The 21,463-nt window shown below is 44.6% G+C and overlaps 1 protein-coding gene across 2 annotated transcripts in view; it reads right to left on the bottom strand.

Annotated features, from left to right (window-relative positions):
- Positions 1-13,189, bottom strand: part of hivep2a (HIVEP zinc finger 2a) — a 248,332-nt gene extending 235,143 nt beyond the window's left edge. For both annotated transcript variants that reach the window (XM_043695329.2, XM_043695330.2), the window contains exon 1: positions 12,917-13,189. The gene's annotated coding sequence lies outside the window, so the exon portion shown is untranslated. The remainder of the gene's footprint in view (positions 1-12,916) is intronic.
- Between the last annotated feature and the right edge of the window lie 8,274 nt (positions 13,190-21,463).

The following is a 21,463-nucleotide window of genomic DNA, read 5'->3' as shown; positions in this document are numbered from 1 at the left end:
TCAGTAGCAACAGTGTGTACTCTCCACAAGATGCACTGCAGAAAATCACCACAGCTGCTTAGACAGCACCTTCCAAATCCAGGACAAGGCCAGCAGATCCATGGGAACACCATCCCTTCAAGTCCTGACTTGAAAATATATCGCCGTTCCTTCACTGTCGCTGGAACAAAATTATGGAATTCCTTCCTTAAGAGCATTGTGAATCCTCCTACAGCACATGGACTGCAGTGGCTCAAGAAGGCAGCTTACCATCACCTTCTCAAGGGCAATTAGAGATGGGCATTAATGCTGGTCTAGCCAGAGATGCCCATGTCCCATGAGAGAATAAAACAAACTTGTTGCTAGCCCCAAAAGTCAACATTTTACCTTAAGGTTGCAAACATTCCACCTGTAACAATGCACTTAGAGGTTAAGTCATCAACAAAACACAGTGACAAACAACTACTTCTATTATATTTGCATTGACTGACGTAACAGGACCTCCCAAGGTGTTTCACAGGAACGCTGTCAGATAAAATCTGACAGTCAGCCAAATAAGGAGATACCCGGGCAGGAAACCAAAAGCTTGGTCAAAAGATCTAGGATTCACAAAGCACCTTATAGATGTTGAGATGTTAAATGTGGAAGGAGAGGCAAAGAGGTTTAGGGAGGGAATCCCATAAAGAGATTGAGAATTTGAAAATTCAGGTGTGTGCAGCATAGAGCTGCAACTCAGCAAAGGCACCAGTTGGCTCCAACTTTGAGAGCACAGACAGGAATGGTTAACCACAGCTTAATAAGTAATATTGTCACAAGACCATGAGTTCTATTCCAGTGGTTAAGGCACCCAACTGGGGAGAATACTGTAATATTGGAGGTGCTGCCTCTCAGGCGAGAGATTACACTGAGATTCCCTCTACACTCTGACAGTGTCGTAATTGATCCCTTGGCACCATGCAAAGGGGAGTTCTGGTATCTTGGGCAATACTTACCTCTCGACTGACTTCACTGAAAATCATTGTCACACTGTTGTTTTTGTGACTTTGTTCAGTGTGTAAGGGTGCTAGATCTCCCAGACAACAGCACTGACTGCACTTCAAGAATTACCCCAGTAGCTGGGAGGTGCTTTGGGCTGTCCCGCCAGATTCTATCGAAAAGCAAAATTTTCTCTTCGTTTTACCCACACAGCAGGTGCAGCATGGCAATTCAATCACCAAAGTCCTACCCACAATTCCGATAAATCTACCCGACAAAATATGAAACCCACACCAGTGTTCTTACACCTGTAAGCCATTCCAGGTAACTAGAAAACTGAAATTCATTATTATCCAGTCAGTAATGATATAGGCGGCACACTTTTGTAAAAATAGTACACAATTATTATATTACTCTTTGACAATAGATACTCTGGGGCCAACGTTTGTATTAAGTTTAATGCAAATAGTTATTAGAACTTGGGGGTAAGACACTTGGCCAGGATGATTAAAAAAAAGATATTCTATATGTCACGTATTGTAAAATAGTATCACAGAACTGTTAATGCACATTCAGCCCATCATGCCTGCACCATTCTCCAAAAGAGTATCTCACCTCGTGCCATTTCTCTGTCTTCTCACTCTAACAATGCCTGTACTTCAAATTTTAAATATGCCAGAACTTAAAAGAGTTATACCGCACAGAAAAAGACCCTTCGGTCCAACTCATCTAAGTTGATCTAGTCCCATTTGCCAGCATTTCACCCATATCCCTCTAAACCCTTCCTACTCATGTATCCATCCAGATGCCTTTTAAATGTTGTAATTGTATCAGCCTCCAACACTTCCTCTAGCAGTCCATTCAGCACATGCATAACCCTCTGGGTAAAAAAGTTACCCCTCAGGTCCCTTTTAAATCTTTCCCATCTTTTCTTGAACCTCTGCCGTCTAGTTTTGAACTCTCTACCCAGGAAAAAAGGCCTTCTCTATTTACCCTATCCATGCTCTCATTATTTATAATTTGGAGGTTTTTTTTTAGATTACTTACAGTGTGGAAACAGGCCCTTCGGCCCAACAAGTCCACACCGCCCCGCCGAAGCGCAACCCACCCATTCCCCTACATTTACCCCTTATCTGACACTATGGGCAATTTAGCATGGCCAATTCACCTGACCTGCACATCTTTGGATTGTGGGAGGAAACCGGAGCACCCGGAGGAAACCCACGCAGACACGGGGAGAACGTGCAAACTCCACACAGTCAGTCGCCTGAGGCAGGAATTGAACCCGGGTCTCTGGCGCTGTGAGGCAGCAGTGCTAACCACTGGGCCACCGTGTCGCCCACGGTTCTGGTGTACAAAGTTAAAAATCACACAACACCCGGTTATAGTCCAACAGATTTATTTGGAAGCATTAGCTTTTGCAGTGCTGCTCCTTCATCACAACCACATGATGGAGGAGCAGCGCTCTGAAAGCTAATGCTTCCAAATAAATCTGTTGGACTATAACCTGGTGTTGTGTGATTTTTAACTATGATTTTATGAACCTCCATAAGGTCACCCCTCAGCCTCTGACGCTACAGGGAAAATAGCCCCAGACTGTTCAGCCTCTCCCTGGAGCTCAAACCCTCCAGTCAATCCTTGTAAATCTTTTCATGAATGACCCAAGCAAGTTTTCAATTTATCAGTTAGTTACTGGCTTCTTTCCTCACAGCAGATTATAATATTTCTCCTTCAATTTTTGGGACATGGAAATTAGGAGCAGGAAGAGGCTCTTTGAGCCTGCTCCCTTGTTAAATAAGATCACGGCTGATCTGATTATAGTCTCAACCTCACATTCCTCCCACTGCCCTTGACTCCCACAGGAACTTAACATCTTAAAATGCAGCAAGAGACAGTGATCATTGCATTGCAATAGCAACAACTTGCATTGATGAAAAACTCTCTGTCTTCGTAAGAAGGTAATTGAGAAATGTTTAATTCAATTGAGGATCTACTTAAAGGGAAGACTGACATGGATGGGATTCAAGAGAGTCTTAAGGAAGAGGATTTTAGACAGGGCGGTTCCCTCTCTAGGTGGTCTTCTTCATTTTTCTGTAAACATTTACATCTCAATGTCTTCAACTTGTAAAATCTAGACCCAGCCAGAAAGCATTGGACAAATGCTCATGTTAAATTTGCAGTTTGTAAGATTTAGAAATTGAAACCAAGTGCCCCCCTTTAGAAACAAAACAGGTTTGCTGGAAGGAAAAGATAGACTGAAGAATCTACTTCACTAAATCCAGCCTTGAGATCCTTTTCATGGATTGGAACAAATGGTCCTGATAAACTCATCAATGCAAGCTTTTTCTTTAAAAAAAACATAACATTTGTTGCACTTCCTCTGTCACAGTTGGCAGATGGTAGCATAGTCATAACGGTATTAGACTAGTAATCCAGAGAACCAGGTAAATGCTTTGGGGATATGAGTTTAGACATCTGAAACTACCTGGTTTACCTGCACACAGCACAAGTCAGCAGCACCTTCGGCAAGGGTACAGTCAAAGCTTATGAGGCAGATCATGATGAAAGGGATGCTTTTAACACCAAATTGTATCAATTTTTGCCCTTCCACTGAATATTTGGTCTAGGTGCATGAGGTTAAAGTACTGAATTGCGCTGTCACTCCTGCAGTACATCTTAACAAGAGTGTCAGAGGTTCCCAGTAATGCAGTATTATTCCGAGGTCATCTGCTGTACAAGAAGTCTGGAAAATCACTGATTCAGGGAAATTAGAACATAGAACAATACAGCACAGAACAGGCCCTTCAGCCCTCGATGTTGTGCCGGCCTGTGAACTAATCTAAGCTCGTCTCCCTACGCTATCCCATCATCCTCCATGTGCTTATCTAAGGATTGTTTAAATCTCCCTAATGTGGCTGAGCTAACTACATTGGCAGGCAGGGCATTCCACGCCCTTACCATTCTCTGAGTAAAGAACCTACCTCTGACATCTGTCTTAAAACTTTCTCCCCTCGATTTGTGGCTATGCCTCCTTGTACAAGCTGACGTCATCATCCTAGGAAAAAGACTTCCACTGTCTACCCTATCTAATCCTCTGTTCATCTTGTATGTCTCTATCCCCTCTTAGCTTTCTTCTTTCCAATGAGATCAGGCCCAAGTCTCTCAGCCTTTCCTCATAAAACTTCCTTCCAAACCAGGCAACATCCTGGTAAATCTCCTTTGCACCTTTTCCAATGCTTCCACATCCTTCCTGTAATGGGGCGACCAGAACTGTACACAATATTCCAAGTGCAGCCGCACTGGCATTTTGTACAATTGCAGCATGACATCATGGTTCCAGAACTCAATCTCTCTACCAATAAAACCCAACACACTGTATGCCTCCTTAACAGCACTATCAACCTGGACGGCAACTTTCAGGAATCTATGTATGTGGACTCCAAGATCCCTCTGCAAATCCACTACCATCTTTCCATTGACCCAGCATTCTGCCTTCCTGTTATTTTTCCCAAAGTGCATCACCTCACATTTATCTGCATTGAACTCCATTTGCCACCTCTCAGCCCAATTCTGCAGTTTATCCAAATCCCCCGACAACCTGTAACATTCTTCCACACTATCCACCACTCCACCGACTTTAGTGTTATCTGCAAATTTACTAATCCATCCACCTATGTCTGTGTCCAAGTCATTTATAAAAATGACAAACAGCAGTGGTCCCAAAACAGATCCTTGTGGCACACCACTAGTAACTGGACTCCAAGCTGAATATTTTCCATCAAGCACTACTTGTTACCTTCTTACAGAAAGCCAGTTTCTCACCCAAACTGCCAAATTACCTTCAATTCCATGCCTCTGCATTTTCTCCAACAGCCTACCATGTGGAACCTTATTAAAGTTTTTACTGAAGTCCATGTACACCACGTCAACTGCCCTACCCTCATCTACATGCTTGGTCACCTTCTCAAAAAACTCAAAGAGGTTTGTGAGGCACCACCTGCCCTTGATGAATCCATGTTGACTATCTACAATCAAATTGTTTCTTGCTAGATGATTATAAATCCTATCTCTTATAATCCTTTCCAAAACTTTTCCTACAACAGATGTAAGGCTCAACTAGTCTATAATTACCTGGGTCATCTCTACTGCCCTTCATGAACAAGGGCACAACATTTGCAATCCTCCAGTCCTCTGGTGCTAAACCTGTAGACAAAGATGACTCAAAGATCAAAGCCAAAGGCTCCAATACCTCCTCCCTAGCTTCCCAGAGAAACCTCGGATAAATCCCGTCCGGCCCAAGGGACTTGTCTACTTTCATTCCTTCTTGAATTGATAACACCTCTTCCTTACTAACCTTAATCCTTTCTAGTCTAATATCTTGTATCTCATTCTTCTCCTCTACAATATTCTCCTTTTCCTGAGTGAAAACCAATGAGAAATGTTCATTTAGATTAGATTAGATTAGATTACATTGCAGTGGAAACAGGCCCTTCGGCCCACAGGTCCACACTGACCCGCCGAAGCGCAACCCACCCATTTCCCTACATTTACCCCTTACCTAACACTACAGGCAATTTAGCGTGGCCAATTCACCTGACCTGCACATCTTTGGACTGTGGGAGGAAACCGGAGCACCCGGAGGAAACCCACGCAGACACGGGGAGAACGTGTCAGTCAGTCAGTCACCTGAGGCGGGAATTGAACCCAGGTCTCTGGCACTGTGAGGCAGCAGTGCTAACCACTGTGCCACTGTGCCACCGTGCCACCTAAATCTCCACAGGGTCCACACACAACTTCCTACTTCTGTCTTTGGCCCTATTCCTACCCTAGTCATCCTTTTATTCTTCACATACCTATAGAAAGCTTTAGGGTTCTCCTTTATTCTACCTGCTAAAGACTGTTCTTGTCCTCTATTTGCTCTTCTTAACTCTTTCTTTAAATCCTTCCTAGCTACTCTGTAATTCTCCATCGTCTCATCTGAACCATCTCGTCTCATTGTCACATAAGCCTCCTTCTTCCGCTGAATAAGAGATGCAATTTCTGTAGCAAACTACAGTTCCCTTACCTTATCACTTCCTCTCTGCTTGACAGGGACAAACCTATCAAGGACACGCAATATCTGTTCCTGAAACCAGCTCCACATTTCAATTGTCCCCATCCCCTGCATTTTGCTACCCCATTCTATGCATCCTAAGTCTTGCCTCATCACATTATAATTGCCCTTGCCCCATTGATAACTTTTGCCCTGTGGCATTGTGCTGCATTTCTTTATTTTTAAACATACAACATGGGGCAAAACTGAAAGAGCAACACAAAGTTCTCACTTTCATCAAATGAAATTCCCCTAACTAAAAAAAAAAGCAAGAGCTAAAAAACATATTTAATGCCATCCCCTGTTCAATTAGCCACCATAAAACTTAAAACTAAAAATGCATTTTGAAAGAAATAAAGCTACATGGCCATGAGAAAAGACTAATAGTTCAAAAATCCAACATGGGTACTGTGGACTGAATGGTCTCCTACTTGCCATGTGATCTCCTGATATGGGCAATTTGAGGAGTAGCTGGCTCCGTATACAATGCAACACCACTACCCAGTTTCGTGGTCCTAACATGCTCCATTGATTGGGCGTTCCAAGCCCAACATTGCGAGATAAGTAAACACAAAACTCCCAATCGATTGCTCTGGACTGTTGCCAACGCTGTCTCAACCCTAACTACTCTTACAAGGAGATATGAAACTGGCTTCTACAGAACTCTCCCGGGAGAATGGCTCTCATTACAGCAAGACTTATTTATGTTCAGCATACTACAAATCTTCGGTTTATTAAAGCAAAGGTTTATTGCAGGATTGCAGCTAATAAGTTTGCACACGTATCACAAGATGATATTAGTGCAATTTAGTGTGATAAAGGCGTAAGTATGCATGCTTCTTAACTGCCTTTTTATCACTGAGTCACTGACACATTAAAGTGCAGGAGGTTGCTATTCAGCCCATCTAACCTGCAATGTTCTACTACTGAGTACAATCTCCTACCCTTTCCCCAACAGGAGAAATATATTGAAGTTCCGCCAGAGCACAGCTAAGACTGGTCTCTGGTTCACGCCTGCACTATTCATGAGTTGACTCATCTCAGGGGCAGCAAGGTGTTGCAACTTTCATCTGCAAAGACAAGAGTTTTGCATCTATATAGTGCCTCTCATGATCCAAGCTTGTCCCAACCTGCTTCACAGATGATTAGAATCACAGAACCCCTACAAGACACGAGGCACAGATTCATAGAGTCATAGAGATATACAGCATGGAAACAGACCCTTTGGTCCAACTTGTCCATGCCGAGCAGATATCCCAACCCAATCTAGTCCCACCTGCCAGCACCCAGTCCATATCCCTCCAAACCCTTCCTATTCATATACCCATCCCCAAATGCCTTTTAAATGGTGCAATTGTACCAGCCTCCATCACCTCCTCTGGCAGCTCATTCCATACACATACCACCCTCTGCACGAACAATTTGCCCCTTAGGTCTCTTTTATACCTTTCCCCTCTCACCCTAAACCAATACCCTCTAGTTCTCGATTCCCCGATCCCAGAGAAAAGACGTTGTCTGTTTACCCTGTCCATGCCCCTCATAATTTTGTAAACCTCAGCCTCCGACACTCCAGGGAAAACAACCCCAGCCTGTTAGGCCTCTCCCTGTAGCTCAGATCCTCCAACCCTGGCAACATCCTTGTAAATCTTTTCTGAACCCTTTCAAGTTTCACAACATCTTTCCGATAGGAAGGAGACCAGAATTACATGCAATATTCCAACAGTGGCCTAACCAATGTCCTGTACAGCTGCGACATGACTTCCCAATTCCTGTACTCAATACTCTGACCAATAAAGGAAAGCATACCAAACACCTTCTTCACTATCCTATCTACCACTTTCAAGGAGCTATGAACCTGCACTCCAAGGTCTCTTTGTTCAGCAACACTCCCTCGGACCTTACCATTAAATATATAAGTCCTGCTAAGATTTGCTTTCCCAAAATGCAACATCTCGCATTTGTCTGAATTTCAACTCCATCTGCCACTTCTCAGCCCATTGGCCCATCTGATCAAGATCCTGTTGTAATCTGAGATAACCCTCTTCACTGTCCACTACACCTCCAATTTTGGTGTCATCTGCAAACTGTACCTCTTATGCTCACATCCAAATCATTTTTGTAAATGACAAAAAGTAGAGGACCCAGCACCAATCCTTGCGGCACTCCACTTGTCACAGGCCTCCAGTCTGAAAAACAACCCTCCACCACCACCCTCTGTCTTCTACCTTTGAGCCAGTTCTGTATCCAAATGGCTAGTTCTCCCTGTATTCTGTGAGGTCTAACCTTGCTAATCAGTCTCCCATGGGGCTTTGCATCTGTATAGTGCCTCTCATGATCCAAGCTTGTCCCAACCTGCTTCACAGATGATTAGAATCACAGAACCCCTACAGTGTGGAAGCAAGCCATTCGGACCATCAAGCCCACACTGACCCTCCAAACAGCATCCCACTCAGACCCACCTCCCCTACCATATCCCTATAACCCGGCATTGCCCATGGCTAACCAGCCTAGCCCACCCATCCCTGGACACTATGGACAATTTAGCATGGCCAATCCACCTAACCTGCAGATTTTGGACTGTAGGAGGAAACCCACACAAAGAGAACACACAAAAACCAGACAGGTCGCTCAGTGCTGGAATCGAACCAGGGTCCCTAGCACTGCAGGGCAGCAGTGTTATCCACTGAGCCACTGTGCCGCCAATGAAGGGGTGACTGGAGTGAACATGAGGCAAGAGTGACATATCATGACATTGTAGTAGCAATATTGATTAGGAGCCCAATTCTCCACAGACTTTTCCACTGGAAGGCAATTGAAAAAATGGTTAATTCAATGTTGGAATTATTTAAAGGGAAGACTAACATCGATGGTGTCTAAGTCTTGTAAGAACTGTACAGGGTGTTTGTGAGGCCATACTTGGTCTACAGTGAACACCTTTTGCTATTGTTTTTTGAAGAATATACTGGCATTGGAGGCTTTTCAAAAAGAGGATCACTGGTTAATTCCTGGGATGAAGAGGGTTAACGTGTTAAGAAAGACTGAACAGGTTAGACCGTTACTGGTTAGAGGATAGAAGAATGAAGGGTGATGTTCTTGAAATGTACAAGATGCCAATGGGGTTTGACAGGGCAGATGTCGAAAAGCTGTTTCCCCTCGTGGGGGAGTCTCAAACTACGGAAATTGGTTACAGAATGAGGGGACACTCACTTAAACTTGAGGTGACGGATTTTATTCTCCTGAGGGGTAATGAATGTCAGGAATTCTCTACCCCAGACAGTTGCTGAGGTTAGATGACTGAAGTATTTAAAGTGGAGGTAGATTTTTGAAAAATCGAGGCGTTATGAGGAGCTGGTGTGAAAAAGGAGTTGAGGCCTGGGGCAGATTGGCCATGACCTTATCGAATGGCTTGAGAGACTGAAATGGTCTGCTAATGCTCCTACTACATAACTCCAGGAGGTAAGGGAGGTTTTGACAAGAACATCTTTTTTTTAAATCTGATATCCTTTTTTTTGAGAAAATTACAATTTACAGAATATGATCCCAAAGACCAGAAATAAAAACTAGCCTCATGTAATATAAACAGACACTGACCTGAACTCAGTTAGTCATTGTGAATTGGTGGCCGTGGTAATCACCAGTCCAGCTCATTCTAACCTTGGATAACCTCAAACTGTAGACGGGGATACACAATGATAAAATAAAAAGTACGATTGGAGGGAGTTCTTTTTGTCTGGTGCAAAAATAGCATTGGTATAAGAAAAAGAAAATCCGAAATACATTCTGAATGTCATGGGGGTGGGGGGGTGATTTCCTTCCTATGAAAGGTTAGTCAGGCCTGCCAATCTGAAGATCAGCCAAGAGATTTCAGGATGTGGTGAGAAATACTGGTGGCCATATGTAGCCAACATGCTACATACGTAAATATGAATGCATTCTATAAATAAAACGTGTCCAGTCTTAACAGTGAAGTTGTCTTTGGGTACTCCGGGAAGTGTGCGCTGTCTGTGCTTTCGAGAAAATTAACAGCAAGCTCAAAAGATTTCTCTTTGCGACATGAGTTTACACAACAGCACAAATTGCACCCATAAATACCCAAATATTGAACCAGTCATAGACTTAGAGTCATAGAGACTCCGAGCTTATCTCATATATAAAAATAAATTATCGTTTTCATTGACAGGGAACCACCTAACTCCCTAGTTGACCTCTTTAACCCTGGAGAAATCCCTGTGATGAAGTCCTCTGAGTTCAATGAAAGCCCTTCAGTCATTTTTTTTATTTACGCAACAATTTGTGGGAGGGTGAGAAATAAACTTGGTCTAATCCCAAGAAACCATCCAGTGTCCCCTCTATCCTGAGTTTAAGCATTTCCCTGCTGAGGCTGGGGTGGGAAAGAGGCCACTCTTGACCTTTCCTCCTTTGGCAGTTCCACTGTAATTGACAAACATGTTGCTTGTGGAGTTTTCCTGAGGGTTGTAGGTGCCAGGCTCATCCAATACACACACACACACACACACACAGACTCACTCACACAGACACACACATGGACACACTCACATAGACACAGACTCACACATAGACACAGACTCACATAGACACAGACTCACATAGACACAGACTCACATAGACACAGACTCACATAGACACAGACTCACATCTCACACACAGACATGCACACACGCACTCACATCTCACACACAGACACGCATGCACATCTCTCACACAGACACGCACTCACATCTTACACACGCACTCACATCTCACACACACAGATACGCACACACATCTCACACACAGATACGCACACACATCTCACACACACAGACACGCACACACATCTCAGACGCACACGCACTCACATCTCACAGACACGCATACACACACTCATCTCACACACAGACACGCACACACGCACTCACATCTCACACAGACACGCACACACGCACTCACATCTCACACACAGACACACACACACGCACTCACATCTCACACACAGACACGCACACACATCTCACACACACAGACACGCACACACACACATCTCTCACACACAGACACGCACACACACACATCTCTCACACACAGACAGGCACACACATCTCTCACACACAGACACGCACACACACATCTCACACAGACGCGCACACACACATCTCACACAGACGCGCACACACACACCTCACACAGACGCGCACACACACACATCTCACACACAGACACGCACACACATCTCACACACAGACACGCACACACACTCACATCTCACACACAGACACACACACACTCACATCTCTCACACAGACACACACACACTCACATCTCTCACACAGACACACACACACTCACATCTCACACACAGACACGCACACACACATCTCTCACACACAGACGCACACACACTCATATCTCTCACAGACACGCACACATCTCACATTCACTCACATCTCACATATAGACACTCACTGACACACAGTCACAGATACACACACTCACTGACACACATAGAAACAGACACACATGCCCACATACACTCAAACACACAGACACACTCATTGACACACAAAGACACACATGCACACACACACTAACACAGAGGCACACACACATATACTCACACCCATATACACACTCACTGACACACAGGCACTCACTTACACACATGCAACCCCCCCCCAGCTACAGAAACACACGCTGACACACAGAGAGAGACACACATAGACACACACACACTAACACAGAGACACACACATATACTCACACCCACACTCCAACACATTGACACGCACATATACTCGCACACATATACAGACACAAACACACACTCCTCAGTTACCTACACACACACACACGAGAGAGTCCCTGCTTCGCTAACTGGTTTTTCCCCTGCTGTCACTCCAGCCCCTTTCCTGGACACGTCATGGAACATTCCCGGAACGTTTCCAGATTCTAGTTCCAAGCTTTTCCGAAACACCGGGATCCCGGCCAACAACCCGGGGGAGAGGGAGCCTCGGTCCAACTGGGAGCCCGGCCAGCACCCGCTCCCAGGCGGCTCACAACCCGGACTCAGACCGGGAGCCGGAGTGCACCGAGGAACAAGCAATGGAAGGAGCTGGAGTGAAACCAGGACGAGGAGATTATCCAGCACCCGGAATAAGACCGGGACCCAGAGCAGGAGGAGGACCAGGAGTGAAAACAACGGAGTATGGCCCAGGGTCAGGGTCAGGGTCAGGGTTGGGGGGCAAGGACCAGGAGTGACCGCGTCCCTCATTAGGGAGAGAGACCACAGCCTCCCCTCTCTGCTGTGCTTACACAGAGACCCCGCAGCTCCAGGAGGTGACAGGTCTCCAAACCCAACCCACAGGCAACTGTGCTGTGGAAATGTCCATGGGGCTATGGATCCTTCCCCCCCCCCCACCTCTGTCTGTCTGTCTGTCTGTCTCCCCTCCCTCCTCCCGGACCCCCCACCACTCTGCCACAATCAGCAGCCCCAGGGACCCAACTCCAACTCCAACTCCAGTGTGTGTCCCTGAGAAGTCAGGACCCTTTCTTGGGACTGATGCAGACCAAGAGCTGGAGCAGATTTACAAACTCTCCCAAACGTGCACTCAGCTCCCACCCAGAAACACCCCCTCCCCCGGTTAGTCAAAACCTCCCGTGCACTCACCCCCAACAAACAAACAATTGCTTCAAAAGGAAGGAATCTCGTCGCGAGAAAAGCAAATCGCTTTGACATGAGAGGGTTTTTTTTTCCTCTCTTTGGGAGGGGGTGACTGACCCCAACAGAAAATTGTGGAAAATTAACAAATCGCCCAACTCCTCCTAAAAATACACATAAAAGAGAGAGTTAGAGAGTGAGTTTAATGCTCTCACTGTTGGGCTCCTCTTCAGATGCACTCTGTTGTGTTTGTAAATGGTCCTGTCTCTACCGTTCACTTCCCCTGTCGGTGGAATCCGTGCTTCTAGCCTCGAATTTGCCTTTCTGGAGTTGTTCCTTTCTCTGCCTTTGACGCTGTAGTGTGTGTATGTATGTGTGTGTGTGTGTGTCGGCTGACGGGGTTATTCCTGGCACCGATTCCCAGAATAGCAATTGTTTTTTTCGCCTTAAAAAATCTTGCAGACTTTGTGCAGTGACGTTGTTGGATTCCCCCCCCCCCCCCCGCCAGAAAGCCACTTCCAGTCGCCCTTCGTCAGAGGGGTCATATTTCAAACGCAGTGCAATCTCTACCAGATCAAAGCCTATTTCATAATTTAAAACAGAGAAAAGAATTGCGCTGTCCGTAGTGGTTGCAACAAATGCATTCCCCCCCCCCCCCCTCCCTTATCTGATTGCTCTGAGCTGGGAGGGAACAGGGTTATTCGAATGTGTGGAAATACCTTCAGGGTTACCTCTTTGCAAAATCATACACACACATTCGACCTTCACTGGTTCCCCTGAGCCAGAGTTGAAAGTCACTGTGGCAGGAATTCCGTCATCGACAGAGGAGCAACACAGCTTGCTGTTAACCCCTTGGCTGCTGGTATCTGCACACTGCCCTCCCCAGCCGAGCAAATCCACCGCCTGGTCACTCCCGTACACCTCTCACTGTGTTCCTGTATGTGACAATAAGACCTAAATTTAGGGTGGAGGATCTGTTTATTTGTCCAAATAAATTAACTGAGCCATTAGCAATTCTGCAAATGTACACCTAGATGATTTTATGTTTCATTATATCTGGATGATATACCCAACTCCTGAGGGATATAATTTGTACCTGATTAACATGTATTTTATACCTAAGAGATTTTGTACGTGGGTGATATATACATAATTCCTGGATTATGTAAAATATCAGAATGTTGTAATTTTATATCCAAGTAAAATATATTTTATATATACATAAAATCTTGTGGAAAGTTTGCTCACTGAGCTGGTGGGTTGGTTTGCAGAGATTTTGTTACCATGCTAGGTAACATCATCAGAGATGAGAGTGTGGTGCTGGAAAAGCACAGCAGGTCAGGCAACATCCGAGGAGCAGGAGAGTTGACATTTCAGGCAAAAGCCCTTCATCAGGAATCCGACTCACTCCAAAACATTGACTCTCCTGCTCCTCGGATGCTGCCTGTCCTTTTCCAGCACCACACTTTCGATCTGACCTCCAGCATCTTCAGTCCTCACCTTCTCCTAACATCATCAGTGAGTCTCTGCTGAAGCGTTGGTGTTCTGTCTTGCTTGCTATTTATGTGGTAGGTAAAAACAATGACTGCAGATGCTGGAAACCAGATTCTGGATTAGTGCTGTTGGAAGAGCACAGCAGTTCAGGCAGCATCCGAGGAGCAGTAAAATCGACGTTTCAGGCAAAAGCCCTTCGGCGAGCCTGAAGTGGGTGGAGGGTGGGGGTGGGGAGAAAGTAGCATAGAGTACAATTGGTGAATGGGGGAGGAAATGAAGGTGATAGGTCAGGGAGGAGGGTAGAGTGGATAAGTGGAAAGGAAGATAGGCAGGTAGGACAGGTCATGGGGACAGTGTTGAGTTTGAAGTTTGGAACTGGGGTGAAGTGGGGGAAGGGGAAATAAGGAAACTGTTGAAGTCCACATAGATGCCCTGGGGTTGAAGTGTTCCGAGGCGGAAGATGAGGCGTTCTTCCTACAGGCGTCGGGTAATGAGGGAGCAGCAGTGAAGGAGGCCCAGGACCTCCATGTCCTTAGCAGAGTGGGAGGGGGAGTTGAAATGTTGGGCCACAGGGCGGTGGGGTTGATTGGTGCGGGTATCCCGGAGATGTTCCCTAAAGCGCTCTGCTAGGAAGCGTCCAGTCTCCCCAATGTAGAGGAGACCGCATCAGGAGCAACTACTATTTATGTGTCTTGGTCTGTTGTGGTGGGAGATATCATTTCCGATTCTGATTCTGAGGGGTTGGTAAATGGGATCCCAATCTATATGCTTGTTAATAGAGTTCCAGTTTGAATGCCAGGCCTCGAGGAATTCCCGTGCATGTCTTTGTTTAGCCTGTCCCAGTGTGGGTGTATTGTCCCAGTCGAACTGGTGTCCCTCTTTTCTGTGTGTATGGATACCAGTGAGAGTCTTTTGGTGGCTAGTTGGTGCTCATATATCCTGATGGCTAGTTTCCTGCTAGTTTGTCCAATGTAATGGTTGTTGCAGTCCTTTGAGGGTATTTTGTTTATGACGTTTGTTCTGCTGGCTGTGGGTACAGGGTCCTTTAAATTCATCAGGAGCTGTTTCAGTGTGATGGTAGGTTTGTGAGCTACCATGATGCCCAGGGGCTGGAGGTTCTGGTCGTCATCTCTGAAATGTCTTTGATGTATGGTAGGGTGACTAGAGTCTCTAGGCATGTTGTGTCTTCCTGTTTTAGACACACAAATAGCAAGCGGGACAGAATACCAAAGCTTCACCAGAGGCTCACCGATGATGTTACCTAGAATGGTGACGAAACGTCTGAAAACAAACCCACCAGCTCCGTGAGCAAAACTGACAACCTGATCCACAACCTGAGCTGCTAATCTTCTCCAAGATCTCCAGTATAAAACTTGCATCAGAGGGATCAAATATATGTATATGATCTATATGTATTTATAAGATCTGGTTGACATACATTTTCATATCAACAATATTATATTTAGATGATTATATCGAGTTCCTGTATGACGTATAATGGGTGATGTCAAACAGTTGGAGGTAATGGTAGATGTCTTTTCCCGAGGGTGGGGAATTCCAAGAATAGGGGGCACGTTTTTAAGGTGAGAGGAGCAAGATTTAAAAAAGACATGGGGGCACATTTTTTACACAGAGATTGGTTCGCATGTGGACTTCCTGAGGCACTGCTGGATGTGGGTACATTTGGATAGGTACATGAAAATAGGAAAGGTTTGGAGGGATATGGGCCAGGAGCAGGCAGGTGGGACTAGTTTTGTTTGGGATTATGTTCAACATCGACTGGTTGGACTGAAGGTTCTGTTTCTGTGCTGTATGATTCTATGACTCTATGAAATGAATGATATATATTTCACACCTGTGCGCAATATATTTGATTATTGAGCAAGAGATTTACATTAAATATCTGGATGTTAGATATTTGTATACAAAAATGAACTTTTTTTACTTGAGTGATTTTGTTTATTCATTCACAGGATGAGGAAGTCAATAGCCAGGCCATCATTTATTTTCCATCCCAGAGGCAGTTAAGAGTCAATGATATTGCTGTGGAAAGCAAAAACAGAAATTGTTGCAAAAACTCAGCAGGTCTGGTAGCATCTGTGGAGAGAAATCAGAGTTAATGTTTTGGGTCCAGTGATTCTGGAAGGGTCTGAACTGCATATGGCCCCGGACCCACAGCAAAAGGGTCACTCAACCTGAAGCATTAATTCTGATTTCTCTCCTCAGATGCTGCCAGATCTGCTGAGTCTTTCCAGCAATTTCTGTTCTTGTTTCTGAATCACAGCTTCCACAGTTCTTTGTTTTTTTTTGTTTCTTATTCCTGTGGGTCTGGAGTCACATGTAGGCCAGACCAGGTAAGGATGACAGTTGCCTTCCCTAAAGGTCATTAGTGAACCAGGTGGGTTTTTCCTGACAACAGCCCAATGGATTCATGGTCATCATCATTCAACTCTTAATTCCAGATTCTTATTGAATTCAAATACTACCAGCTGCCATGGTGGGATTCAACCCTGGGTCTCCAGAACATTGGCTGGGTCGCTGGATTAACAGTCCAGTAATAGTATAACCAGACCAGCACTTACCCCAGTGTTGCACATACAAATGTATAAATTAACTCCTGGATGATACATAATAGCTGACTGATGTGTTTATACCTAAGTGATATACACATATATAAATCTGGATGATATTATAGCTGGGTGATATTCATAGAATCCCTACCAAGTGGAAGCAGGTCATTTGGACTATCGGGTCTACACTGACCCTCTAAAGAGCATCCCAGCCAGACTCACCCCATATGACAACAATAAGCCAAAACAAATCCCTGTAACCCTGAACTTCCCATGGCTAACCCACCTAACCTGCACACTTACAGGGCAATTTAGTATGGCCATTCCACCTAACCTGCAAACCTTTTGACTGTGAGAGGAAACTAGAACACCCAGAGGAAACCAGGAGAATATGCAAATTCCACATTGACGGTCGCCCAAGGGTGGAATTGAACCCGGGTCACTGGTGCTGTGAGCCATTGTGCCATCCTTGTAACCCATACACACACATATGATAACTATGTGATATCCAATACTTAAATGATATCTATAGTACCTAAGTGAAATATATATTTTATCTGAATGATATTATACCTGGGTGACACCTAAATATATAATGTGGATGATATATAAAATTATAATTTGCTAGATAATTATGTTATATAAAATTAATGTGTAATGTATTGTTAATGAGTGAAAATAGCTGAATATATCAAGAAGAGAACTTTGACTAAATTCTAGGACCACCCTGATGTCACCCGTCATAGATCCTTAAAATTTCTCCTTCGAAGAAGAAGATAACAGTTGGGGAAGGAGATGGACAGCCAACTGTAAGAGTTTGGCCTTGGTTGCCAGTTTGTGTGTAGTTTTTGTACCCTGTTACTTCTCCACTGTCCTTTACACTTCACTCACCATCTACAATCTGTGGACCATTCTTGGAGTTAATGTGAATGAATGATCCTTTGTAGATTTTAAGTTGAATGAGTTATGCTTGTTAATTCCCCACTCAGCCAAAATTGGCATCTTTATTCCTCCCCTTTCTGCCTCTCCCCTTGCCCTCGACCTCTTGGACAATTTGTATATACAAAGTGCTCTTAACAAAATGAGGAGTCCCATGGCATTTTCACAGGAGTGGTCTCAAAACAAAATATGATGCTGAGATACACATGATGACATTATGTAAAATAAGCAAAAGCTCGGTAAAAGAGATGGGTTTTAAAGAGCATCTTAAAGGAGGAGATCAAAGTAGAGATCAATTTACAGAAAATTATATGCATATAGTGTCTTTAACATGGTAACATTTCCAAAGGTGTTTGATTTAGGGGGATAACTCCACCAATGGAGCCAAGGTAAGTGAAAGCACATTGGAAAATTAAAATGCAAACATCAAGAGATTTATGGCAGAGAAACCATTCCGAACATAATGTCTGTGCTGACCCAGACAGCAAGGCCTCTTAACCTCACCTTCTAGCCTAGGGTCCCTAGCCCTGTAAATTACAGCACATCTATGTTGTTTTAAAAATCCCATTTAGACCGGAAAAAATAGGAACATGCGGAGGCCATTCATCCCCTCAATAGGATCATGGCTGATCTGATATTCCTCATGTTCCACTTTCCTGCCATTTTCCCATAACCTTCAATTCCTCGACTAATTAAGAATCTATCTAATTCAGCCTTAAATATACACAAGGACTCTTCCCTCTGTGGCAAGGAGTTTTAAAGACCCACAAACCTCTGAGAGAGAAATTGAGGGTTTGGTTAAGAAAAAGAAGGAAACATATGTCAAGTATAGACAGGATAGATCGAGTGAATCCTTAGAAGAGTAGGAGTCTACTTAAGAGAGAAATCAGGAGGGCAAAAAGGGGACATGAGATACATTTGGCAAATAGAGTTAAGGGGAATCCAAAGGGTTTTTACAAATATCTTAAGGACAAAAGGGTAACTAGGGAGAGAATAGGGCCCCTCAAAGATCAGCAAGGCGGCCTTTGTGTGGAGCCACAAAAAATGGGGGAGTTACTAAATGAATATTTTGCATTAGTATTTACTGTGGAAAAGGACATGGAAGATATAGACTGTAGGGAAATAGATGATGACATCTTGCAAAATGTCCAGATTACAGAGGAAGAAGTGCTGGATGTCTTGAAACACATATAGGTGGATAAATCCCCAGGACCTGATCAGGTGTACCCTAGAACTCTGTGGGAAGCTAGGGAAGTGATTGCTGGGCCTCTGACTCAGATATTTGTATCATCAATAGTCACAGGTGAGGTGCTAGAAGACTGGAGGTTGGCTAACATGGTGCCACTGTTTAAGAAGGGAGGTAAGGACAAGCTAGGGAACTATAGACCAGTGAGCCTGACCTCGGTGGTGGGCAAGTTGTTGGAGGGAATCCTGAGGAACAGGATGTACATGTATTTGGAAAGGCAAAGACTGATTAGGGATAGTCAACATGGCTTTGTGCATGGGAAATCATGTCTCACAAACTTGATTGAGTTTTTGAAGAAGTAACAAAGAGGATTGATGAGGGCAGAGCAGTAGATGTGATCTATATGGACTTCAATCAGGCGTTCGACAAGGTTCCCCACGGGAGACTGATTAACAAGCTTAGATCTCAAGGAATTAGGAGACAACTTGCCATTTGGATACAGAACTGGCTCAAAGGTAGAAGACAGAGGGTGGTGTTGGAGGGTTGTTTTTCAGACTGGAGGCCTGTAACCAGTGGAGTGCCACAAGGATCAGTGCTGAAACCACTACCTTTCGTCATTTACGTAAATGATTTGGATGCGAGCATAAGAGGTACAGTTAGTAAGTTTGCAGATGACACCAAAATTGGAGGTGTAGTGGACAGCAAAGAGGATTACTTCAGATTACAACAGGATCTTGATCAGATGGGCCAATGGCCTGAGAACAGGCAGATGGAGTTTAATTCAGATAAATGCGAGGTGCTGCATTTTGGGAAAGCAAATCTTAGCAGAACTTATACACTTACTGGTAAAGTCCTAGGGAGTGTTGCTGAACAAAGAGACCTTGGAATGCAGGTTCATAGCTCCTTGAAAGTGGAATCACAGGTAGATAGGTTAATGAAGAAGGTGTTTGGTATACTTTCCTTTACTGGTCAGAGTATTGAGTATAGGAGGTGGGAAGTCATGTTGCGGCTGTACAGGACATTGGTTCGGCCAATGTTGGGATATTGCGTGCAATTCTGGTCTCCTTCCTATCAAAAAGATATTGTGAAACCTGAAAAGGTTCAGAAAAGATTTACAAGGATGTTGCTATGGTTGGAGGATTTGAGCTTTAGGGAGAGGCTGAACAGGCTGGGGCTGTTTTCCCTGGAGGCTGAGGGGTGATCTTATAGAGGTTTACAAAATTATGAGGGGCATGGATAGGATAAATAAACAAAGTATTTTCCCGGGGTGGGGGAGTCCAGAACTAGAGGGCATAGGGTTTAGGGTGAGAAGGGAAAGATATAAAAGAGACCTAAGGGGCAACTTTTTCACACAGTGAGTGGTACGTGTATGGAATAAGCTGCCAGAGGAAGTGGAGGAGGCGGGTACAATCGCAACATTTAAAAGGCATCTGGATGGGTATATGAATAGGAAGGGTTTGGAGGGATATGGGCCGGATGCTGGCAGGTGGGACTAGATTGGGTTGGGATATCTGGTCGGCATGGACGGGTTGGACCGAAGGGTCTGTTTCCGTGCTGTACATCTCTGTCACTCTCAGAACTTCATCCTCATCGCAGTCTTAAATTGGTGACCCTTTTTTTTGAGTCTGTGCCCTCTAGTCCTAGAGTCTCCCATGAGGGGAAACATCCTCTCAGCATTGACCCTGTCAAGCCCCTTAAGAATCTGATATGTTTCAATGATGTCACCTCTCATTCTTCCAAACTCTAGCCAGTAGAATCCCAGCCAGTTTAGCCTTCACTTCTCAGGCAATTCTTCCATACTAGCGAGCTGCCTTGTGAATGTTCTCTGAACTGCCACCAATGAAATGAAGTCTTCCCTTAAACAAAGGGACCCAACACTGCTCATGGTACTCCAGGTGTGGTATCCCCAGCACCTTGTCCAGTTGCAATAAGACTTCCCAATTCTTATACACCAACTCTCTGAAATAATTTCCACCATTCCCTTAGCCTTCCTCATTAGCTACTATACCTGTGTGCTAGCTTTCTGTGTTTTGTGCACAAGTTCCCCGAAGTCTCTTTGTGTTGCAGCTTTCTGCAGTTTCTCTCTGTTTAAATAGACTATAATATTTTGTTTTCCATGCTAAAATGAATAACTTTGCTTTTCCCACATTATACATCATTTGCCAACTTTTTGCCTATTTACTTAAACTAGGGTTGGAGGATTTGAGCTATAGGGAGAGACTGAACAGGCTGGGGCTGTTTTCCCTGGAGCGTCGGAGGCTGAGGGGTGACCTTATAGAGGTTTACAATATTATGGGGGGGGGGCATGGATAGGATAAATAGACAACGTCTTTTCCCTGGGGTGGGGGAGTCCAGAACTAGAGGGCATAGGTTTAGGGTGAGATGGGAAAGATATAAAAGAGACCTAAGGGGCAACTTTTTCACACAGAGGGTGGTACGTGTATGGAATGAGCTGCCAGAGGATGTGGTGGAGGCTGGTACAACTGCAGTATTTAAGAGGCATTTGGATGGGTATATGAATAGGAAGAGTTTGGTGGGATATGGGCCAGGTGCTGGCAGGTGGGACTAGATTG

Source organism: Chiloscyllium plagiosum, unplaced genomic scaffold (genome assembly GCF_037043375.1).
Source record: "Chiloscyllium plagiosum isolate Xiang-an unplaced genomic scaffold, Cpla_swu_hap1 HiC_scaffold_10, whole genome shotgun sequence".
NCBI lineage: Eukaryota > Metazoa > Chordata > Chondrichthyes > Orectolobiformes > Hemiscylliidae > Chiloscyllium > Chiloscyllium plagiosum.
This window is presented reverse-complemented; position numbering and strand designations above follow the sequence as displayed.